Source organism: Mauremys mutica, chromosome 5 (genome assembly GCF_020497125.1).
Source record: "Mauremys mutica isolate MM-2020 ecotype Southern chromosome 5, ASM2049712v1, whole genome shotgun sequence".
NCBI lineage: Eukaryota > Metazoa > Chordata > Testudines > Geoemydidae > Mauremys > Mauremys mutica.
The window spans coordinates 97,865,096-97,891,003 of record NC_059076.1 but is presented as its reverse complement, the minus strand read 5'-3'; the positions used below and the strand labels follow the sequence as shown (position 1 = coordinate 97,891,003).

Genomic DNA, 25,908 nt, shown 5'->3' with positions numbered 1-25,908 from the left:
GTACAGGCATGATGTTCAGGGAGAAAAGGGTTGGCTACAGGGAGTCAATTTCCAGAAGCAGAAGGAGATGTAGCCCTGCAATTGCTCTCTGAAGGGGGGCGTGAAGGTAAAAAGCCGCAAACGATGCAGGGGCCACTGATCCTAAGGTGGGTCACCAAAAAGGAGAAATTAGAGGGGTCTACCACTGTAGGAAACCAGTGAAGAAAGCTACAGGCACTGCAAAATCTTCGAGGCCAGCAACAATAACTACACTTCTGACAAAACAGTTGGGCAGCTGCAGAAACAAGCAGATCCCCAGACAAAAGGAGCGAGGAAAGCAAATAAAATGTTCCGCATGGTCCTTGAGCCCTGTCTGCTCCCATATAAATATCTTGAGAGTTTTTCCCCTCCATGCCAACTCTGCTCACATATCTACACCAGCAACACCATCACAGGACCTACCCAGATCAGCCACACCATCACCGGTTCATTCACCTGCATGTCCACCAATGTAATATATGCCATCATATGCCAGCAATGCCCCTCTGCTATGTACATCGGCCAAACTGGACAGTCCCTACGGAAAAGGATAAATGGACACAAATCAGATATTAGGAATGGCAATATACAAAAACCTGTAGGAGAACACTTCAATCTCCCTGGACACACAATAGCAGATTTAAAGGTAGCCATCCTGCAGCAAAAAAACTTCAGGACCAGACTTCAGAGAGAAACTGCTGAGCTTCAGTTCATCTGCAATTTTGACACCATCAGCTCAGGATTAAACAAAGACTGTGAATGGCTTGCCAACTACAAAAGCAGTTTCTCCTCTGTTGGTTTTCACACCTCAACTGCTAGAAGAGGGCCTCATCCTCCCTGATTGAACTAACCTCGTTATCTCTAGCCTGCTTCTTGCTTGCACATATATATACCTGCCCCTGGAAATTTCCACTACATGCATCCGATGAAGTGGGTATTCACCCACGAAAGCTCATGCTCCAATACGTCTGTTAGTCTATAAGGTGCCACAAGACCTGAGAAGTAATTCTTCCACTCTTCTCAGCACTGATAAGGCCTCAACTGAAGTAGTGTGTCTAGTTCTAGGCACCACACTTTGGGAAAGATGTGGACAAATTGGAGAAAGTCCAGAGGAGAGGAACAAAACCGATTAAAGGTTTAGCAAACATGACCTATGAGGGGTTTGGGGAAAATGGGTTTGTTTAGTCTGGAGAAAGGAAGACAGAGGTAGCACAGTCTTCAAGTATGTAAAAGGTTGTTATAAAGAAGAGAGTGATAAATTGTTCTCCTTATCCACTGAGGACAGCACAAGAAGTAATGGGCTTAAATTGCAGCAAGGGAGATTTAGTTTTGACATCAGGAAAAACTTTCTGTCAGGATAGTTAAGCACTGGAACAAATTACCTATGGAGGTTGTGGAATCTCTATCACTGTATGATTTTAAGAACAGGTTAGACAAACACTTGTCAGGGATGGTTTAGATCAGTGATACTCAGACCTCAGTAGTTCAGAAGGCAAATTAGCAATTAACATTCACACAAAGAGCCACAGTAGTGTAATTCATTGTTTCATTTACTATTTATATATTTTTATAGCAAAATGACTGACCAAGTATTCTACAATTAGTTAATAACATAGTAAAAGCATCCTGATTGGTTAATAGCTTAGATTGGTTAATAATTAAATCACACAGTGTTTTAATATCACATATTAAAGAGCCACTCGTGGCTCCCAAGCCTCAGTCCTAGTATCACTGGTCTAGATAACACTGAGTCATGCCTCAGTGCAGGAGACTGGATTAGGTGACCTACCAAGGTCCCTTCCAGTTCTACATTTCTGTGATTCTATAAGTCTCTGGCCGGGGTGGGAAATGTTACTCAGTGGTAGTGAGATTACTTGCTATTCACTGTTTGCTACAAGCTACATCTCAAGAGGGTATAATGTGCTGACCTCAATTTGACTTAGGCTCTTAGAAGACTTCTTAGATAATGGATGTGAAAGCATTTATCATCAAAACCTTACACAGTCTTATTTTAAAGTGAATTAAATTTCTTTCAGGATAAAATGAATTTTAACTAAAAAGTAGTAGGAGTGCAATAATCTATTACACAGCATACCTATTACATCAGCTGTGCTATAATTATGATTTCATTGAAATTCCTACTTTTGAGTATTTATAAGTGATCACAATGTTTCTCTTTGAACTAAAGTTTCTTGTATTCATTCTCAGATCAAAAGTGATTTTTTAAAGGAAAAGTTTGGTAAAAAATCATCTGGCTATTACCAAAAATAGAAATTGGAGATGTGAGGGGGTGTTCTCGCTAATATATTTTCCAGATATTTTGTTTGGTTTGTCCTCTGATAGCACAAGACTGTTTTCTTTTAAAGTGTAAAACTTAGCATTGATTTAGTATTCAGTGACGAAAGGTACTTTTAAAAGAGCTGAAGAAATCTGATTTTGAATGAACTACTGCCAAGTTATAATATTTGAAAATCATATACTATATACTTTTTATGAGTCTATTTTCTAATAACGTGATGCAGTGAGAGCAGGAAGAATGTTCTTGTGATTAAGATTCAGGATGGAAACCTGACTCCTATTCCTGCTTTTGTCATGGATTTCCTGTGCAAACTTGGCCAAATAACTGTGGACTAGACTGAACTTTTGTAAAATACCTTTGTAAGTGGGGGTTCAAAGTTGCACTGTCCTAAAATGAGCCTTGGGAAGGACATGTGTCCCAATTACTATTTCTTGCCTGCTCCTCCTTTGCTCCAAAAGGTAGCTTACTGCAGCCCTTTAAGGGGTTCATTTTACTCCCAACCTCACATTGTGTAAGCTCCATTGGCAGGGACAGAGAGAACCAAGGGTTTACTTCCCTCCACCACTCCCTGCCCATCTACTTGGAGTGGGGGAGTACCGGTCATGTAGCTCCAGCTCTCCCATGTCTGGTACTCTCCCTATGGAGCCGCACAGGGGGTGGGTCACATTTTACTTCCCCATACTTCCCTCCATGGCCACATTAATCTGGCCCTTAATATTGACATGCTTCTATTTCCCTAGCTATAAAATGGGGGTTACAGCTGGCTGGAAAACCTGTTTTTTTTCCTGTGAAAAATTTAGAATGAAAACAGTTCATTTGAAATCTTTTGTTCAAAAATTTTCAATTTTTCATGGCAAAATTCTGGAACAAAATAAAATGAAATTTTCATTAAATATTGCGATTTAATTTGAAAATTTTGTTATGGGTTTTGAAAAGATATTTTTTTCAAATTTCTGAAATTTCACACCTTCCTTTTCCCAGTTATACATTTGGCACTGCATGCATTAAAACAAATAATGTCTAGTTCTCCACCACCACTCTGCAACTTCTAAAAACTTCTCCAACTTTGGAAAAAAGTTACATAATGTAAAGAGGGAAAAGGGAAAATATGAAAGTTCCCCCATTCCTGGATATTATTCAATGTATTGTACTTGCTGGGGAAAAAAAGAATCAAAGACGGAGATTTGGGGAAAAAACAAAAACTTGAAATTTTGCAATTTAAAAAAAAATGTGGTTTTTCAAACACGAACATTTAAATTCAAAATGAAACAAAGCAAAACTTTGTTTTGTTTTGAAATTTCCCACCAAAACATTGAAAAATGTCATCAAAAACAATATTTTTGGTGGGAATGTTTTCAGTCTCCTTTTGGGGGGGGGAGCCGCTATAATTACTGTACTTACTGACTTTGTAGGGGCTTTGTGAAGATTAAGGTGCCTATGCCCCAATTGGACCTGCATTGGTAGCCCCTTAATGCCCAGGTGGAGTCCCATTGAAGCCAATGAGGCTCAGTATGGGTGTAGGGGTCCAACCACATGGATCCAGTTGCAAGAATGGAGCCTAGTTCTCAGATGTTTGTTCAGGATTTTAAACTCCTTGGATGGGAGGGTGGTATATAAATGTGAAGTATTATTTTATTTTTAATAATGGTCACATACCTGGATCGCTTAGCATTGAAATAAAACCAAAAATGATTACACACATGAAAACATTCAAATAAGGGTTTGCTAACACAGGGTATTAGCTACTGGGGTAGCTGCTGATGTAGCTTCCCCAGTACAAATATCTGCTGCACTGGTGTAAAAAGCGACTTACATTGGTGCAGCGCACAAATCGCTCTTTACACCAGAACAATGACCCAGGATAAGCACTGATGCTGTAGCAGTAGTTAAAGGGGAGATTTTCAAAGGCTCAAAGGTGAATAAGTTACCCAACTCTCATTGAAAGTCACTGGGAGTTAGACACCTAACTTCTCGGGCCTTTGAAAATTTCCCCCTAAAACACCCTTACGGCCCAAGCCTCACAATCCAAATGGGAGTTTTGGCTGAGCTAGTGCTGCAAGATTGGGCCTGTGGTTAATTTGCCATCCTTCCCAACATCCATCTCTCTCTCTTCAGTCCACTAAAAACAACTTTGTTAAAAATTTTCTTCTGTAATGACTTAGTTCAACAGGAGGTCTTTTTTTCTAAGGTTGGAGGATAAGTGATGCTCCATGCACAGTAGTATGAGACGGAGGTTCAGTATTTCAACATTAGTAGGCATCGTAATAACCTTACAGGTTCCTTTTAGAAATACTTTATGCCATGGTGCTGATATTTTTTTACTACACATCTATTTTATTCCTCTTTATAAAGGTAAAAGTATCTCTGCAGGATCAGTGGAGCTTATTCACAGAAATATAGACTATTTCAGGATGGAAAGAAAACCCACTTAGGTCCATTTTCTCCTGTGAGAGTGCAGTTCTAGAATTCAATTTTCCCTCCTTAAAATACAGAACTTGCTTAACTCTTTTTGATTTGTCTATATATATTATTTGCTCCTGCTGCTGTCCTTCATTTCTCTATATTAAATACTCTATGTAAATTTCTATAATGCCTGGAGCTTCTTTAGCTTCAGTTCATGCCCCTTTCTTCTTATAGCTGACATTAATGTAAATAATGTTGTGGGTTTTACTGTATTGTTGGCATTCCCTTCAAAATTGTGTTTACCTCAGGAAATTTGTTATTATCTCTAGCTCCTCTTTTCTTGTAGCAATCTCTTCATCTGTCGCTCAGAGAAAGGATTCTATGGAGCCTAGTGAAGCAGAGAGGATGGGTAGAACTTAATTCATCTGAAATATGGATAAATTAATTACAAGTATCTGAACTCTATCAACACTTGGACTTCTTTTAATACTATTTAAATCAGGGAAATTACCATAATACTGGCAGTCCAAGTAATTAGAGATGTGCATTCTCTTTAAGAATAATACATCTGTGTGACCTTTGTTGTTTCTCGGAGTTTAATGCTTAGAACATGGAGTCAGAATGAAACATATATAAGATAGGTTATATTTTATCATAACAAGCATCACAGTTGTGTGGTTATGATATTGAACTCCAATTGTTTGCTGAAATGAGGTATTGTTCATTGATGCAAAATGCTGTCTTTCTCTACTCCATGCACTTTTGCACTTCTTATAAATGGTTTGACTTTGTTCTTCATGTTATTGTTTCACAGAAAAAAAATATTGGGTGTGTGGTAATTTTCTAACATCTGTGACTTTGCAATGGACATGGCAAGAATGTGGGTGTGTCTTTTGTCCTTCCCTTTGCCTCTTTGTAATCAAAGTGTACTGTGTTTCTCAATGAGTATATATGAAGAATAAATTAGACTGAGTTTAATGAATCACTAAGGTCCTCAACTATGTGTATCATTTCAGTTGTCCTTAGTTGTGTGGTACAGCTTTCAATTTCTATAAGAACAGTCATACTGAGTTAGACCAATGGTCCATCTAGCCCAGTATCCTGTCTTCCCAATGCCAGGTGCTCCAGAGGGAATGAACAGAACAGGTAATCATCAAGTGATCCATCCCATCACCCATTCCGAGCTGCCAGCAAACAGAGGCTAGGGACACTTCAGAGCATAATAATGTTTCTGTAATGAGGTGTCCAAACCCATATACACTATATTCAAGATACAATCACCCGAATTGTTTAAGCAGTACTGGAATAATTTATAAGGATGGGTAATATCAATTGTTTCATGCACAATACAATGGGAACTGGCTTGAACTTTGATCCATCTCTTGGACTGCACCCCTATTTTTTTCTGGTCTAATCCATTAGGAGAAGTCCCCCTCACCTTCTTTTCTACCCAATTTCTCCTTTCTTCTCATTTGGTTATTGCCACCTAATGCTCTGCACACTGCTGACTCCATCAAAGCCCAGGATCCCAACTAGCATCAATCCCAGCTCCCGTCAGTCCAGTTCCTAAGCCCCTCTATTCTCGCACTGCAATGACTGATACCCGAAGCCACTCTCTCTTGTCAATGTAGTTTCCTACCTGATCTAATTCCAATCCACTTCTCCCTGCTCCAATCCAATACCCATCAATGCTTCACTGTAAACTCCCCATAGACACTTATCTTTGACTCTTCTCCAAGATGCTAGTTCAGGTTCCAATTCAATCCATTCCAAATAACATTCTTCGCCTTTTCATTAACTCAGTTCAGGTTCCAGGGACAATCTTTAATGCTTCCTTCCCCCACCTTGTATGTTCTGTGGGGCCCAATAAGGCTGGAAGTATCTCTGCTCACTTCAAATATCCTCATGCTTTGGGGATTTCACTGCCATTGTGCCCCAGAGTCCACAATGTGAGAGATGAGCAAATTACAATCTCTCTTGCTCTGCAGTTTGAGGTGGTTTTAATTAATTTCACACAATAATCAAGTCAGAAAATAGTCTTTTGAGACTGGATGAAGCTGGCTCTGAAAGGAAATTTGTAGTATCCAAGAATGCCCCAAATTTGAATAGAAATGGGTGTTGTTTTAATGAACTGTACATTTCCAAAAGACATGATGGCCATTGTATTGAAATAGCAGGAATATGGGTATAAATTTTTTTTTGTTTTTATTGTACACAAAGGCCCCTTTCTAAAAAAAAAAGTGTAATTTAAGTGTCAAAAAAGAGCTATTTCCTTGTTTTTGTATAAAGCTAACCTTTCAATACAATTTAAATTGTAATGCTATGTGCATTACTTCTCCTGAAGGCCAACTCAATTACTAGTTTTCTTTGCTTGAATAAACCGAGTGTGTTTGTTTGCTTTTGTAAAAGACCAAAAACTAAAGTTGTATAATAGAGCTAAGAAAAAGACCTCAGATAATGATAAGAAACCTCTTCCCATTTTTTTTCCTGAATGAGTTAATGCTTTTTTTTCCCTTTAAAAGCATTTTTAAAGGATATTTTATAATTATATCATTAATGGAAGAAGAGTATACCATTATTATTGATATTTATTTCATACGTTGGGGTATCTATATTCCATGAAATGCAGATTTGCTATAATATGATTTTTTAAACAATTATGTTTTTATTTTTTATTAACAGGCAAAATATTAGTGAAAGGATGATGTGATTATTTTAACAGAAGAGGTATGTTTTTCTTTCTGCTACAGATATCTCTACAAAGAAAATCAACTTGCTGAAATATTGCACCTTTGAGGTTAGACGCAGGTCATAAAAAAGAAGTGTTCTGGAATATTGAGCATCTGCCAGAACCCGCTGGCAGTACAAAAAACATCCAAAAGAGCGCTTGTACATTAACTCTGGCATGAGATAATAGGTCACTTGAGGACCACAACTTTTTCAATATTGCAAAAGGCTTCTATATTTAGTGTCATTTTTGTTTTTTACTTTCTGCCCCAAATTCTTTCTGGATTATTTTTATTCTGTCAATGTCTGACAAGTTCCAGTCATTCCCATCACCAAATGATTGTCCAGGCTCAGAGCTTCCTCTGCATTTACTGGTGCAACCACCTCACTGCCTCTCGCTTTGCCCTCTCTAATCTGTCCAAAATACAGTTCTGAAAACCATCTACCTTGCCTGCCACTTTATGCTTAGCCCCTCTTCAAATGCCTTAACTGGCTACTTCCCCCTACACACACTTCTACAGCAAATCCTACTTTTCTCACCTTCAGAGCTCTTTACAATTCTATGCCTACCTCCTACCCTGCTCTCTTCTCTTATTTCTCCTCCCTCTATTCCACCCCACTGAAGCTGCACTGCTAACCATCAGCTTTACTGCTTTTTCTTTTGCACTCCCATCTTAGTGTGTCATAGCAAATAAGGCATTGTATCTGGATACCCACTTCCTCACCCTGTCTGCTATGTCTCCTCACAACACACTCCATCAGTAAGATCTCCAAACATTAGTCATCTTCTCTTTGTAACAACTGAAAGAACATTAAATAAACAACCTCGTTATTCTTAGGATGTGAGCTTTAATAATTAAGCAAAGTCAGTTAATGATTTTCCCAATGACTGTTACCTTCTCTCATCATACTGTCTCTTAATTTAGGAACAGATTTTGATTGGCCCCTGGATATATATGCGAGATGGGGTGGAGTGCAAGGAGCTTTTCTTATAAATTTCCAGTCCAGAATCCTGATGGGAAACAAAGTTCTTTTGTCCTTAAACAGCCTCTTAAGCACTAAGGCCAAGATTTTTAAAAGTATGTATGTGTTGCTGTGCTCAGCATTGCAATAGCTGATTTAGGAACCTAAATCTAATTTTCAAAAAAGATTTAGGCTCTTAGGCTCACATTGCACCAGCCTGTTGAGCAGAGAGTTAGGGAAGAATATTAAAGCAAAGCATAGACAGTTCACTAATGTGAACATCTGGGTATCCCTAAGACAGGGTCAGCCAGAATGCCTCCTGGGAAGTGTAGCTTCTGAGAGGCCTGACAACACCGCATCTAATGCATCTGATGGTGCTTAGTGCAGATCTAGTTCTAAGACTGTAAACTGTTTAGAGTAAGAACACCATATTTTACTTGTTTGATTCAGACTGCCAGAGCTAATTTTCTTTCAGCACTATACTCATCTATGGTACTGTATAAGTGCTATGTTGTGAACTCATCACCCCAGCACCGCTCATGTTAGGACACAGTATTGCAGGGGATCTCCTATTCTAGCACTCCCTTTGTGTTCTCATTCCACAATGGTCTGCTGCCTCTGTGACCTAGCTCTCCAGTGGTCAGCTCTTAGTCCCGTCCCCTTCTAGAAAATAAACTCGAAATAGCCACCTGGGTGTTAAAATCCATAATATAAACAGTAGTTCTTCATAGAGATAATTCAAGGCCTGTGGTGTCAAGGTTAGGTCCGTGACTGAGCCAGATTATTTGGATTAGGGCAGGGAAAGGCTGCCTTCCCTGTCCTGATTTTGCCCAGAACTGGCCCCTAGTAGAAGCAGCCAGCCCTTTTTATCAGGCCTGCTGGGGCCTGATTGGCTTCCATCTACTCCCAGCCCTTCCAGGCACTGGAGGACCAACTCTCACGGGCTTTGCCTGAAGCTGATGATGGAGGCCTCTCTAGGCAAACCCTGGAGGTTTGAACTCACTATTCTTTCCTTCCAGGAGGACATCATCTTAGGACGGGATGTGCCAAGGCATCAGAGCCTCTGGTAGAGGGAGCAAATGCCTGGTACACCCCATCACAATGTGTAATAAACAAATAATAATTGTCTGAAACAGGAAGGATTGTGCTTAAATATGAAAATGTGGTGTTTAGCTGGTGGGCTGACTTTTGCAAGTATATTCTTTGACTTTTAACACAAGATATGTACAGATATATCTTCTTGTGAACATAAACAGACACTTCATTTGAATAGTCTTTCTTCTGCATTCACTATTATGTACAAAGTTGATTGTGCTAATATTATTATTGTAGATGTTTACAATAAGGCTATCACTCAGATTCTGGGTAATTATATCCTGTAATTTATTTTTCCATCATTTTTGTTTAAAGAACTAACCTTTCAGAAATATACTTACCTGAGGTGTAGCGGGGCGGTCACCTTGCTCCGGCTCAGAAGGGGTTAAAAGCCAACCCTTGGAGGGGCTGAGGCTGACAGCCAATCAGAGCTGCCCAAGCCAGTATAAAAGAGAGCAGACCACAAGGGGTAGTCAGTCTCTCTCCAGCCTTAGAGAGAGAGATGGACCTGGCTGTGGCATAGAGACAGAGGCAAGGACAGGGAAGTGCTGGGGAAGGGGAGGAGGAGCTGGGAAGCTCCAGCCTGGCAAACCCCCAGGCAGAGGCCTTGCTTTCAGGGCCAGAGGAAGTACTAGGGCTCTGAGGAAGCAGCCAGGGAAGGAAGAGGCAGCAGGTCCAACCCTCTGGCTGATGATGAGTGGCCATTTCAGACTTCAGTTTTGGCCCTGAGGGAAAGGGCTAGATGAAGACTGGCAGTGGGTCACTGAGGCAAGGTGGGCTTAGGGGATTGGGGTTCCACAGGAAGGGGAGGACCCCTGAGTCTGTGGGCACTGCTGCAGGGCAGTACCCCAGAGAAGGGGCACTGCGGGCTGGGAGGGTGCAGGGCTGGAACTACAATGGTGGAGATTGAAAGGAAGCAAATAACTGTAGGGAGACACTGACCAGCAGGAGGTGCTCTGGAGCTGGAAGAGCTAATTCCTGAAGAAACCAGCAGGAGGCGCCGTGGTGAGTATCCAACAAGCTACATGAGGGTTCAGGAGAGTGACACCCTATATTTCTCTGTACAACACAGAAGACATTCTCCGCAATGCAAAATGTTTTAAGACAATCTTGGAGAGAGTACATTTAATGGTGCAAGGTAAATGCACTTTCATAGATAAGTTTTCAGCTGGGATCCAGCCTCCATTTTTCTGGGTGAATTGCACTTGCAAAATTTGTGCTTGCAATGTTAGGTCAGAAAATGAACTTGTGCCTCTGAGAACCTTATCCATGCTTGCAATCACGTAATTAGTAACTCAAGTATTTAGATTTCCACTTGCAATTGAATTTGTGCCAATTTTATGGGCACAATTTGCTCCTACAAAAGGGAAACTGCTCTGCTGAAAATATACCACTCAATCCACCTACTTGTAGATTCCACTGATAAAACTGGACACACTCTGGATGTGATGTTTGGGTTGGGAGTGAAGGGATGTTCATAAGGATTTTATACATTATTAATAATAACATTCTTTAATCTCCCTGCTGGCATTGGCTACAAGAGTCTCAACTGTGATCTCTGTGACAGATGTTGTCGCCTGAGTAGGATCTTCTGGAAAGAATTACACAGATGCTGTACATAGTTTCAAATTAAGATTCCACAGACTACTTGTTTAATCCAGCTGTTCACAGAACACAGCATGCAGCTCCTCTAACCATAACTTAACTGACGTCTTCAGTAAAAGCCTAAAACCTGGAATGGACTAACATGACCCAGCTACTATACTTGCTATTACAAAACAAAACCCAGCACAGATCACAAACTGAATTCACCATAAATACTGCAGTACAAACCTAGAAGAACAGAGACCAAATTTCCTTTTTTTGACTATACGTAGCTCTTTTTTTTTTTTTTTTTAAGTTCCTCACTATTCTAACACTTGTTCTGATTAAAGACTATAATGTGTCTTGGCTCCAGATCACTTTAAAAGGGCACAGTAATTACCTTGCTAATCATGTTTAAACACGGGTTTTATTCCTTACTAATTTAAAAATCACCCGTTAGAAGCTTTGAAAGCATAAAGAAAAGAACTAAGTACAAGTGCATGTACACATACACACCCTGAGAACTACCTTGGATGTTTCTGCTAGAACTTATCTCCGTATTGAAGGTCTTTCCTTTCATAAAGCCAAATGCTCCCTTTGCTTGAATAAGTTGTGGAAACAAAAACAAACAAACAGTTGAACAACTATGTATGCTTGTAAGGAGACAGTACCAGAGCATTATCGACAGTGCAGAACCTCTCCCTGAGGGCACCATGAGGATCAAGTTCTGGAGCTAACGAGGGCCAGTAGAGCATGGGCCCTCTTCAGCACTGTAGAGATTCCAGGGTGTCAGTTAATAAAGGTGGAGACTTGGTGGTTTTCCTTCTTACAAGTGATAGAAGACATAAAGAACCACTGCAGCTCAAAAACGTATGGTGAATCCAATGGAATAAAATGCTGTAGGAAAATGTCTTACATTTCCGTAGTATAGAATACAGTGCTGCAACTGAAAAAAATATGAAACCAGGAAAAAAAACTAGACAAATCTGTTCATTTATAACTCAAAACTACCCTCTTCAGTTTGCTCATTAAATTGTAAGTGACTAAAGCTAAAACTGACTAAGGACCTAATCCAAATCCCACTAGTAAATGGGAGTCTTTCTATTGACCTCAATGGGCTTTGTGTCAGACTCTAGGGTTTCTTTGCTCTCTGCAGACAGGCTGTGTAGCTGGATCTGGGCCCGATCAAGCCCTTTGAGCTTTGATCATCTCAGCCGTTTGAAGTGTGAGTGGTTAATCATTCCCTGACGATGAGGGGCAGAACTGAGCTGAGCTAAGCAAGAAAGACTGGGTATAAAAAGTCGCTTACTAGGTGAACTCAAGAGCATGAACAGAGGAGTTTGGAGAGGGAATGTGAAAGGCTTTCCTTCCAGGTTCAGCACTATGTACGACATCAACATGGCCAGCGACTGAACAGTGTTAGTGACCTGCAATAGATGTGTGATGTTCTAGTTCCTGTCCGGAGACAAGAAGGGATTTCCTGTACACAAAGTCTAAGTTGGTGGCTGTGATGAAGGAAAAGATTCTTGGATTGGGGAGGGGGGCAAATTGAGACACTGCTAAGAATCACAGTAGCTAAGGAGTTCCTAAAAAAACGGGTTTGGGAAACACTAGTACCCCAGGTTCAAGGAAGAATGGAGCTGGTCACAAAGGAATCTCTGAAGAGAGGTTCTCAACATGAAAATTATGGTCCTCAATATCAGGTCCTCAACATGGAAACTATGGAAGGTACCTCTCAAGATCCAGCAGGTCAAAGGGAACAGAGAGATGTATACAACACACATGTGGATAGCAAGTCTGCCCAACTAATAAGAAAAAAAATCAGGCTTACCCACGGAGCTCTCCAACCATAAAGGTAAATAGATTATCCTTGCTGGAGATTCAATACACAGGCTATCTAGAGTAGTCTGATTAAAGGAGCAGAAAACATGCCTCATATATAGATGGACTCAAGGAGCTCAATCTATTTAGCTTAACAAAGAGAAGGTTAAGAGGTGACTTGATTACAAGTATCTATGCAGGGAACAAATATTTAATAATGGGGTCTTCAATATAGAAAAAGGAACAACACAGTCCAATATAAGTCTGGAAGCTAAAACTAGACAAATTCAGACTGGAAATAAGGCATACATTTTAATGGTGAGAGTAATTAGCCACTGGAATAATTTACCACGGGTTGTGGTGGCTTCTCCATCACTGGCAATTTTTAAATCAGGATTGGATGTTTTTCTAAAAGATACGCTCTAGGAATTATTTTGGGGAGTACTCTGGCCTGTGTTATACAGCAGGTCAGATTGGATGATCACAACAGTTCCTTCTGCATCTATGAATCAGGTGCAGGCCCAGATTAAATAATTTTCAGGCTCTGGGCACTATGGAAATTGTCCTGCTACCTTCTTTAATGTGCCCCTGCACCATACATACCCCAGAATGCCCCTCTCCTCCCACACACATCATAGACCCCCACTCCACACACAGACCCCGCAAATGCCTCTCCCACCCCACATATACCCCTACAACTCTCTACCAGTCCCCATTGATCCTAAAAGCACACATCTCAGCAGGCCTGACATACATCTCACTCACTGAAGCCCCCAACACCTCAGCCCCACAGGCCACAGCCCCCAACATCCTGCATATATCCCTCATTCCCCACACAGCCCCCATAACTCACCCCCTAGCATTCCACACTCACACCAACCCCTTACCCAATGTCCCTCAACATCACCCACTCGCCCCCAAATCCTCATCTTACAGCCAACCAACACTCTCTGCTCACCCCATAGCCTACCAACAACTTGTCCCCAGCCCCTCACCCACCACTCTCCCAACCCTCTTAGCCACTCACTGGTGACCCTCCTCCTGCAGTTCAGTGGTCCACTCTTGCCCTGGCCTCCCAGCTCCACTTGCTCCCATCACCTGCCCCACACTCACACAGACCCGTGCTGCTCAGGTTTGGCCTAGCCAGCTCTCCATCATGTCAGAGAGGTGGTCAGGCCAAATCTGAGTGACTGGCATTGTGACCTAGCACACAGGACTGCAGCATCACTCAGGTTTATTTTTGTTTTTTGGTGGTCAGGGTCCCTACTGAGACAGGAACCCTGTGCAAATGCATTGAGTACACATTGGTTAACCTGGGCCTGATCAGGTGGAATAGGCAGCCTGATCCACAGTATTGAACATCTACATGGTTTAGTTTTAAGGAACTTTTCATCCATTAGCCTAAAAGTCCTTGTCAGAGTAAACTGAATTGAAAAATGTGCCTGCTAAATGTATGTTGTCTGCTACCTCATGCTGAGTATCCTGCATTACAGTTTTTTTGTATTGCACTAAAGCATGCTTGAGTAGTATTGGATGTTGTCTTTCCCACTAGAATGCTAACAAAAATGAGCTATATCTCATGAGGCTATCCCAGAGAACAACATTTTAAATAAATAATTACATTCTGAGACAGAATTTCTATAGTTTTTGTGCCATCTATAATCTGTTCAGTCGTGCCTCAGCAGATAAGACAAATGTTTGTATGAAATGTTTGTATGAAACAATTTCCAGTGTTAGAGTTATGAAGTTTTAATGTTTAATGTTTCTAGGTAAGGACTGAAAATGTTGTTGCATCCCATTTTTACTCTAAATTTTCTGAAAATTGTCCATTTGGCCTGAAGTTTTTCCATGCTGGGGTCGAATCCTGATCCCAGTGAAGTATAAGGGGGACTTACTAATGTTCAATAACATCAGTAGACCCTTATTTCCTGTTCAAACCCAAAGGGGACATTTTTGGACAGTTTGGGGTGGGAGGGGGAGATAAACAGTTCAGCCAGTTTTGAACTGTGAGAAGTGGGGTGGGGAATATTTTCCATGCCAGAACAATATATATAGATTCATAGATTGTAGGGCTGGAAGGGACCTCGAGAGGTCATCAAGTCCAGTCCTCTGCCCTCATGGCAGACCAAATACTGTCTAGACCATCCTTGATATACATTTATCTAACTTACTCTTAAATATCTCCAGAGATGGAGATTCAGCAACCTCCCTAGGCAATTTATTCCAGTGTTTAACCACCTTGACAGTTAGGAACTTTTTCCTAATGTCCAACCTAAACCTCCCTTGCCGCAGTTCAAGCCCATTGCTACTTGTTCTATTCTTAGAGGTTAAGATGAACAAGTTTTCTCCCTCCTCTTTATGACACCCTTTTAGATACCTGAAAACTGCTATCATGTCCCCTCTCAGTCTTCTTTTTTCCAAACTAAACAAACCCAATTCTTTCAGCCTTCCTTCATGTTCTCTAGACCTTTCAGCATTCTTGTTGCTCTTCTCTGGACCCTCTCCAATTTCTCCATACCTTTCTCGAAGTTCGGTGCCCAGAACTGGACACAATATTCCAGTTGAGGCCTAACCAGCGCAGAGTAGAACGGAAGAATGACTTCTCGTGTCTTGCTCACAACACACCTGTTAATGCATCCCATAATCATGTTTGCTTTTTTTGCAACAGCATCACATTGTTGACTCATATTTAGCTTGTGGTCCACTATAACCCCTAGATCTCTTCCCATTCTGTATGTGTGAAACTGATTGTTCCTTCCTAAGTGGAGCACTTCGCATTTGTCTTTAGTAAACATCATCCTGTTTACCTCAGACAATTTCTCCAATTTGTCCAGATCATTTTGAATTATGACCCTATCCTCCGAAGCAGTTGCAATCCCTCCCAGTTTGGTATCATCTGCAAACTTAATAAGTGTACTTTCTATGCCAATATCACACACTTATTTAAAAAAATAAAAAGGTTACAGCAAATGCAACTGAACTAAGGAACATGACTTGTAAACACTCCTCCATTTTTCCTGACCATTACACTGAGATAACATGATATACATTTGAATACAGTACACTCACCTTTATTCAAAATTTTCAAATAACTAGGTGTTTGCATAAGCAGAAGGGCTGTTTTGAGCTAGCTGTGGGCTGGGAGCCTGTCAAGGTCTGGGTACAAGTCATGCAGGGGTGTAGCTTTACCTGACTGGCTGCTGATGTTGCCATTCTGGGCTATGAGCCTTTGAATGTCAGAGCTCTATGTGTCAACCCCTCCTGTGCACAGCCTGCACACGCTGTGGTTCTCCCAGTGTCCAGGCTGCCTGCCTTTGGCTGAGGATGCATGTGTCCCATTAGTAACAGTCTCCTTTCTTTATCCTCCCACACCCTCAGGTGCATTTGGCATCCACCAACTTCTGCCATTAATGTCAGTTTGTGCTGGGCTGTTCAGACTTTTGAGCGTCACATGGATGGATTTGCCTTTTCTTTGTTGTTCAGGGTAATGTTTCTTTAGGTCGCCCTCTTTTTCTCTTCCTAGGTGGTGTTCACATTATCATCACTTGATGTGAAAGTCATGTTGGTGGCATTGGTAAAGCATGTCCTAAATATGTTCATCCGCATCTTACTATAGTTGATGCTTTAGGCTGATTTGCTCCACTTAGAATTTCTGATGTTGCAAGAAACTTTCCATAATAGTTGGGTTTACTTACTCCTTTCCCTTGTTTTTTTCCCCCCTCTTTTTTTGCCAAGTGAATGGGTCATTCCGTATATTTAAACCTAAGCCAAGAAACAGTAAAGGAGAAGAAATTAAACAAACACCACACAGTACCATTGCAGTTCAACTCAACAGTTCACTGGGTTTCACCAGGGAATAAAGTATACAACCCACCAAACAAATGCACTTGTTTAAAAAATCTCTGGACTCTAATACCACCTATATTCGTATTGATTTTTTATGCTAACATTAATAAAGTAAGCCTGGAGCTTCCAGTAATAGATTTAGAAGAAAAAAGCCAACCACCCCCACATAAAAAACCCCCCAAACCCCAAGCATGGTAGTTCCAGAAACTGTCCTAAAACATGAAGGGGGAATTTTAGTCCTTTAAAAGTGTTCAAATTGTAAAGAACTGAGAAGAGTGGTTGTAGAAGACACTTCATTCATATAATGGGGAGATGCTCAAATGCAGTTGCCAACAGCTAAATCACTGTTATTAAAACATACAGGAAAATATCAAAGGAGATGGCTAGCATGAAATATTTATTACCACAAATATTTCAGGGATATTTCCTTATAATAATATAAGAGGATCCCATTAAAAGATTAAAAATCTCAGCTGCTCCTCTTTTCTGAAAGTGTGTAACAATTTCAGCCTGGAACTCAATTAGAAATAATGCTTGTTGTGTGGGTAAGCAGAGTAATTCAGCAAGGGCATAACAACAAAATTGTGCTTTATTTAGCACACAGAATGATACCAAAGGAAGAACAATGTGCTTCTCAAATTCTGATTTCTAGGGGAACAACAGTACTGCAGGAACCATCATTTTCAACTATTTTTAAGGAAATAACAAAAGACATGATCTGTATCCCCAACAGAAGGGATTTACATTATGATCTGGATAAGATGTTGTGAACAGACCAACCAAAACAGTGTTTTATCTCTGAGGTAAATGGACTGAAACAGATGGAAGAGAGAAAAGAGAACTTTCCTAGAGGCACAATGTCTCTGTCACCAGCTGTTACTGGGAGATAATGTGCAATGACAAGTGATGTATAGCAGGAAATCCAAGTGCCTGTAGTCTTTCCCTTTGGTCTATGAGAGCTACAGAGTCTCTCATACCATTATCTTAGTTTAAGATAGTCTGAAATCTGCCGTGGCCACTTACACTGCCAGTTTGCTACATCCATAGGAGAGAGAAAAGAAACAGACAATTTATGTTTTGCATTGTTCCTTCAAGATACTTGTGTTTGTAATGTACTAGAGGCATTGGGTAGGTGGGGGAACACAAGTAGCCCAGATTCCTTTCTTGATCTTCGTTTATGGTTTTTAGTCTTTATACTCATAATTGAACATCAGATAATACACTAGTGTTATTGTTTAATCATGTCTTAAAGTTTACTAGGAAAATAGAAAGACATTTTTAATAATGGTGCTGCAAATGTGAAAAGGCAGAATAAGATGGGATTCTGATATACAGCTGCTTAAGAGAAGACTAAAACCATTCAAAGCAATTATCCATCTATATACTCATGTGTGGTCCCACTGCTGTAGCATCCAAGAGTGCTGCAGCTTGCTCATTTCTGGCTAAGTCATTTAGACAGCTCATTCACTGATCCCACACAGCAGGGCTGCCTCCACTTCTCTGAAAGATGTGATTATGCTGGGGCTTTGGCCCAGCAGTCACGTGGGGCCAGATTTTTAAAGGTATTAAGACGCCTAAAGATGCACAGATGGGTTTTTCTCCCACTGCTTGAAAATCCCACTAGGTATCTATCTGCACCTTGGGATGCCTAAATACCATTCAAAATCAGGCCCACAGAGCTGAGAGGAGAGGAACATCCCACCAGGCACCTGGGAAATGCAGGCTGGGCCTTAGCGAATCAAGTTTCTGAACTCTCTTTTTTAGGGTGGAAAATAAAGCCTTACTTAGGCTAGCATGATAAACTCAGTCTCTGCCCTCTTTCTCTCTTTATAGTGAATAGAAACAAGCTAGAACCTACAAAGTCTTGAGACTCGTTGTCTCAAAAACCAAATTATAAATAACTGTCCCAACAGACACCAAATACATTTAAAGCAAACTAAATTTGGGGTCTTTCCATCACAAGAGGTGTATTGAGCAGACCCCCGGAAAGGTATCCCAGCAGAGCCCAAACAAGTTTGGAACACTCCAAGTCTTTAAATAGAACAAAACTCCGCATGAAACTCCTTGTAGCTTGGCTTTCTAATCACTTCTGACAGCTCCTTTTTATTATTTGTACTGTGGTAATAGTCCAGTGAAGGATCAAGGTCCCATTATGCAAGGCACTATACAAACGCTTACTTAAAAAAGACAGTCCCTGCCCTGAGGAGATTGCAATTTATGTTGCAAAAATACAACAGGCAGACAAAATAAACAAACTGGAAGGGGAAGAGGAGAGGACCAGAAGGTAATAGTAAAACAAGAATGGCCTACCATAAATCTGCATTTCCTTTGCAAATGTTCCCTGTTGAGTTTCTGGAATGCTAATGAGCCCCAGATGCTTCTGAGCTTCCTTAGTTTACCCTTGCTTTTATTTGTAAAAGCTAATAGAAAACTGAGCAGCTGTTAGAAATAGTCAACCAGGATTACAACATTGTCCTGCCCCAGATGTATCATGGGGAGTATGGATGTTCACGCAGGAACTGTGGCATATAGCTTGTCTGCCTTTGTTCCTACAATGAGAGAGCTAAGGATACAGTCCATACTGAGTCATCTGTGACTGCTGCAACACCTCTCGTGCCATTAATATTTGCCTCATCCTAGAGTAATGATGAAATAGCTAAGGTATCTTCTGCGGAAAACTTCTCTGGAAAAGCAGCTACAGCATTTCTTCAAAGCCATCACAAACCACTTTGTGTCAGGGCAAGGACATAGGTGGCCAGACCTACTGGTCAGCATAGGAGATCAGGAGCTGAGATCAGGAACCACAAATCATATACCAGGAGGTCAGGATCAGGTGAAGGTAGTGCTGGGTGAACAGTCTGAAGCAGGTGGAGCTAAGTTGTACAGACAATGTCCTGTTCCTCCTTCTGGCTTAAGTAGAGGGACCGGCCAATCAGGAGCTCTGGTATTCCACCAATCAGGACCTAGGGGTGGAAGCCTTGTCTCTGAGCTGGGCTTCAAAGAGTGCCAGTTCTAACTGATGCCTGGCAGGTGGAGGGCTGGTGCATGATGACCCTAAGGACCCAGGTTCAAGATCCACAGGTCATGACACTTTATCTGGATGCAATGGCTTGATAAAGAGGCCTCAGTCCCAGCACCTAGAGTTAGGGAAGTGAAGTAAATTGATTGTTTTCCTTATTTATACTTTTTTCATGCTTTCATGTTTGGCTGAACATGGCCTTCCTAATAGCAGTTTAGCAATTTACAGGGTATGCAACAGCTGCTTATTATGCTAATGAGTAAAAGTAGCCATGACTTTTCTTTTAATCAACTATGATATCCTTATTGTTGATGCAGAAGACTCCTGAAACAATTAGTGAACAGAGCTCATTTGCTGTGACTACATGGATGAACTGTGCATGGTTTCATGCATAAAGATAAATTTTAACCTGCTGCAACTCTTGAGCTGTTATATCTTTTCCCACTATTTCTTTTAGTCTCATGAAATATGGGGAATTTATTTGTATATATGATACTCACCAGAAAAGTTCTCACCATTCAGCTTTGTCTGGCCTCCTTGCCTGAAGCATGGGGGTGAACTGGGGAAGGGAGACTTTGCAAATTAGGATCAGAGGGTCCTTCAGATTGGACAAATCCACATCTAGTTCCTTAGCTCCTTGTGAGGATTAATCATGCACCTCATGGAAATACTGTGCTGGTTGCATCAGGACAAAAATGCTTTACACATATAAAGCACATGCTCTATCCAGATATCTAAATCTAAGGTTCTGTGGAGTCAGTGCACTGGGCAGCATTATGATTTTCTTTTGAGGGATTTAGGAAATTTAAAACAGCAGTAAGAAGCGATGATTTAAAGGGACAGGCACTGTTCACTGAAAGACATAAAATGCATATTCTCATTAAGAATATCCACAATACAAAGACAAATGCCATGGGACCTAAAGTTTGTCACACTGTCTGGGTGGCTCAGAACCGTGAGCACCAACCTCAGAGCAGACTTTCAAAAGACAGGGCAGACACCCAACTGGTGGTAAGTTCTATAATAAGATTCCATCAGCCCAGTAATAAATGTGAACCCCCAAAGTATTACAATAGCCTTATAATCGAGTCACCGACAGTTCTCTTAGAAAACTCCAGTCTGTTTTACCACCCAGGCCAGCTGGACTATGTGATAGATGGTCAGTAACACCAAAAATCACAAAACATTCAGGTTATACCTAGTCCCAACACCAGTCATTCACCCAGGTCAATTTGCATCCCAGTTCTCACACCAAAGACTACCTTGGTAGCCAATTCTATACTAAACTAACTAAAGATTTATTAGCTATGAAAAAGGGATGAGAATTATTGAGAGGTTGAAGTAGGTAAAAATATAAGTACAGGGTGAGTCATACTCTATAATTCCAAAAGGTAGCAGAGATGTAGTAATCTGGCAGTTTCCCAAAAGTCTTTTAGGGCTACCGAAAATAATTCTGGGGATTTCCGTATTCTCATTTGGTTATCCTGCTCTGTTACAATCCAAACAGTCCAGAGATGATTTTTCTTTGTGTCCATATTTATAGCTTCTTTTCACAGAAACCAAGCTGACATGTCCCTTCTTCATGAAGGTGGGGGGAGGAAAGCACTTAAAAGTCTTTGATCCTTGATCTCGCACAGTGGTTCATTTTTGTTTAATGAACAGGATTTAACATCTTCTTGTAAGAGACCATCATTTGCATTAAACAAAGCCTCTTTCTTCTTTGATGGGTTACTTAATTATAGAGATATATACAATGCAAATGTTTGCTGTTACATGGGGTATAGTTGAGAGAGAACAAAATATGCAGTATCCTACAAGCATTTTATAAAACACTAAACACATTCTTAGCAACTTAAAACTTAATGTTGATTTTGATAATGCTAACACATAGGTAAGCAAGACTGGTTTCCAGCTATGCATTTGTAAGTGAGGCTTAGGGCCTTGGCATGAGCTGGCACCTGGTCTGCCAGCATCACAATGTTGTTATAACTTAACTCTTTGTATTTACTCAGCATTAGCCTCCAGCCCAGTATTTGTTCTCAAGTTCTAAGTTGGGATTTCCTGAGAATGTAGGATCCAAGATGTGTTTCTTCCTGAAGTCCTCACAATTATGTATATGATTATGTAGTTACATCATAGACAATTTACTTGATGATAAATTAATACTTCACCTTGTTCTTGGAGGCTGCTTCACTTCCCGGGATGTAGTTTGTGGAACATGAGTTCAGACTGTGGACCCAGGACATGCAGTAACTATGCAGTGTGTCAGAGCTATCTCATAATTTACTGTTGTGGATATCTGGGGAAATCATAATTACTATCCCTTCTCTGAATGGCATGAAGAAAGTGCTCAGTGTAGCTGGAGACTGGCTTATATTTGTCATGGCCTCCACAACTATTTGGAAATTTCCTGTTGCCAGAATATCAGGTTGGTGGAAACTTTGACAACACAGAGCTCCTCTGGCTTTGACTTGCTTCACCCCAGTTCCCTTCCAAACTCCTCTCAGACAGGCAGGATGGTTGTATACTCAGTTGTAAAACTCAGAAGAATTATTCTTCATGAACACCCATAACATTTACCCATGACTTATAATGTCCTGTGTTCAGGAGATAGTCAGGCTTCACGCTATGCCTGGGACCTTTGGGCCTCCTGCTGCCCCCTCACTCTCCATCATGCTGTGCTTGAGGTGGATAATATTTATGGGCCACACAACCAAACTCTACAGCAGAGGGTGAGCATGTATTTGCTGCTATTTGGCAGGGTTAATTAGGCAATATAATACAGCTTGAATGTGAACTACTCACTATGTGCAGCTGATTAAAATGTTTTGGCCATCCATCCTGGCTGTCATTACTTGTGGCATCTATAACTCACTTGCACCCCAGTTATCCCCTCCTTTAAAAGGTCTCAGTGGACAGTCACCACTTATCCTCTTATTACAGATGCAAGTGCTCAATTTAGTGGCACAATATTTTTGAAAATGTAGCCATTAAAAAGAACACAGCATTACACATCGATTTCATAATTACTGTAGCAATAAATTACTCAACTAAAACACATTTTGGCTTCTACACCATTCAATTATATTTACTGACACTGTCCCTCAAAAAGGGAAAAAAAGAAAAAGAAAATGTCTCTCTCTCTTCTTTCTGTTTTCCTTTGGTTTCTTCCTTTCATCTCAGGGTTGTTTCTTTTCCTTCTTGATTTCTTTTATTTATTTATTTGCTAGTCAAGCACTGACAATGTAATTTTAAGTTTTCAGAAATCATTGCTGGGACTGTCCCCTGCTCTGGATTTCCTTTTCCTTTTTAAAACTATTCTTGTTTTCCCTCATGTTTGTTTTTCTACAACCTCTCTAAACTTTCCATTTCTTCTCCTTCTATAATTTTCTTTAAAGTATCCCTTTGCAGTATTTCTCTTTCTTTTGTTTTTTTGTAGGGGTATTGAAATAATTACACTGCTATCTCCTATGTTTTAGGGGTGAAGCAAAACCCCACATCACTGGCATTTGAGACCATATCCTGTTCCAAGCTTGATCCAGTACAACTGAGTCAGCATGAAGAGTTATGGTGACGGTAGTAATCTGCTACTGGCGTGTGCCAGTAGCTTTTTATTCATAGATTCCAAGGCCAGAAGGAACCATTGCGATCATTGAGTCTGACCTCTTGTATAACACAGGTCACAGAACTTCCCCAAAATAGTTCCTGGAGTGCAGGCTTTCCTTCATGATCGGGAAGATCGAAGCTGCAGCAACCGATGCAGCATGTGCTGATTTAGTGGGTCTAGTGAAGACCCACTAAATTGATGGCATTGCACTGTCCAGTCAACCTCGGTACTCCAGCTCTCCAAGAAGAGTAAGGTAAGTTGACAGGAGAGCATCTCCCATCTACGCAGTGCAGTGAAGACACCGTGGTAAATCGACCTAGGCTACGTCGACTCCAGCTATTTGAGGACAATACAGTCCTCCTTGCTTACTCCACTGTACTACCAATGCTGTCACCTACATTGCCAATTAATGGACTGTCCTAAAGGCAAACTAGATGTTCCCTTCAATTGGGTTGCACTCTCTATTTCATTCATGACTGCCTCAAAGCAAGTTGATGCTGACAGAAGAATTCCTTGGGATTTTATTTTTCTCTCATGGTTGCACTTGGGACCACAGTGTTTTCTGAGGATGGACGAAAGGGCTGCTAGAGATAGACAACAGCAGCACTTCTTTCTAATATGCTATTTGGATTTTGTAAGTAAAGGGTAGACTGTTGTTCCACACCTGGATGAAGAAGGGCATGTTCAGATTCTAGAATAATTCCTTCTATCAACAAAAGAGGTGTTTCCCTCACATCTATATTTGTTCTACACACAGAATGCGGTCCCTACCTACCTAATGTCACATCTGATTGTATTTTTTCCTTTTTAATTAGATATTCAGTACACATTCTGGCTCCTGTAAATGATCTGTAGATTTGTGGCAAGCTTGCATAAGTATTTTTTTCAACTGAATTGAGCCCTCAACTGGTATATTTTAATTGCTATAATTTGAATAATTAATTCTAAGTTTGGAAAATGAGTTGAATATAGTGTGTGATTAACCACTTTTAATGAAGTCATTAGCTGATTAAATAACAGATCATGCTCATGACTGATTATATCCAAATGCTAATCAATTTGATTTAAATTGTTAATTTTTTTCTGAATTTACTATTTTTTTAAATTCTGCACCTACTGTTATGCAAACTACATCAACATTGTGTTGCTGGTAATTGTTTAGACTTATGTGTTAGATATGCCTGGAGCAGAAACTTATTTTCAGTAACGATGGAAAAAAATCTTCATCTGAACAAACTGCAGACAGAATTGATTTGAAAAGTTTGCTTTGATCCAAAGATCTAGCCATTAAAAATTTTAATAATAATACGAAACAAAACAAAAAAAGAACATTAAGAAAATGGGAGAGTTGCTCTCATTAATAACATTGTTTTTGTATCATCCCTTACAACTTGCATAAATGTATGATTCAATGTGTGACAAAGGCCCAAAATGTGGGATAAAAATAATTATTCATGCAGGAAAGTTAAAGTGTGGTGGGATTCTTTCCTCAGGGTTAAATAACTATCGCATCAGTTTCATCACTTCTTGGCTATTCTTTATTGCTGATTTAGAGAATTTTCAGCAATTTAAAGCAATGGGATTTGGATTCCAGAGCTGTGTGGAACATAGGCAACTTTGGAACTAAAATGAGTCACATCCATCAAAATGAGGAAAATTAGGGAGGTACACTTTATATTATCAATTATTATTCATTTGTATTACAATAGCCCCAGCAAAGATCATTGTGCTATGGTGCCTGGCTCTGTACAAACATTTAGTAAGAGAGAGTCTCTATCTCGCAGGACTTACAATCTAAATCAGGGGTGGGCAAACTACGGCCCACGGGCCGGATCTGGCCCAACAGCCGTTTTAAGCTGGCCCTCAAGCTCTCGCTGTGGAACAGGGTCTGGGGCTTGCCCCGCTCTGGTGCTCCAGCCAGGACTCAGGGTTGGGGGGCCACTCCACGTGGCTCCTGGAAGCCATAGCATGGCCCCGCTCCAGCACTCCAGCCAGGGAGCAGGGTTGGGGGCTGCTCCACACGGCTCCTGGAAGCAGCAGTATGGATCCCCTCTGGCTCCTATGTGCTCCAAGGGCTCCGCTCCAATGGCCCCCTCTGATGCTCCAATGGGAGCTGCAGGGGCGGTGCCTGTGGATGGGGCAGCGTGCAGAGCTACCTGGCCGTGCCTCCACATAGGAGTCAGAGAGGGACATGCTGCTGCTTCCAGGAGTGCTTGAGGTAAGCATCGCCTAGAGCCTGCACCCCTGAGCCTCTCCCCGTACCCCACCCCCCTGCCCCAGCCCTGATCCCCCTCCTGCCCTCCGAACCCCTCTATCCCAGCCCAGAGCACCCTCCTGCACCCCAAACTGCTCATCCCCAGCCCAACACCAGACTCCACACCCCCAGCTGGAACCTGCAACCCTTCCCGCATCCCAAACCTCTGCCCCAACCCTGACCCCCCGTTCTTCCCTCCGAATCGCTCTGTCCCAGCCCAGAGCACCCTCCTACACCCCAAAGTCCTCATATACAGTCCCATCCCAGAGCCC

The 25,908-nt window shown here is 41.1% G+C and overlaps 1 long non-coding RNA gene across 1 annotated transcript; it reads right to left on the bottom strand.

Moving 5' to 3' along the window:
- Positions 1 to 519: 519 nt before the first annotated feature.
- Positions 520 to 14,019, bottom strand: LOC123371731. Its single transcript, XR_006579929.1, has 4 exons — positions 13,938 to 14,019; positions 8,173 to 8,248; positions 5,024 to 5,108; positions 520 to 556 (listed from the first exon to the last, which is right to left on the bottom strand). It is a non-coding gene; the product is annotated as an uncharacterized LOC123371731 (long non-coding RNA).
- Positions 14,020 to 25,908: the final 11,889 nt, after the last annotated feature.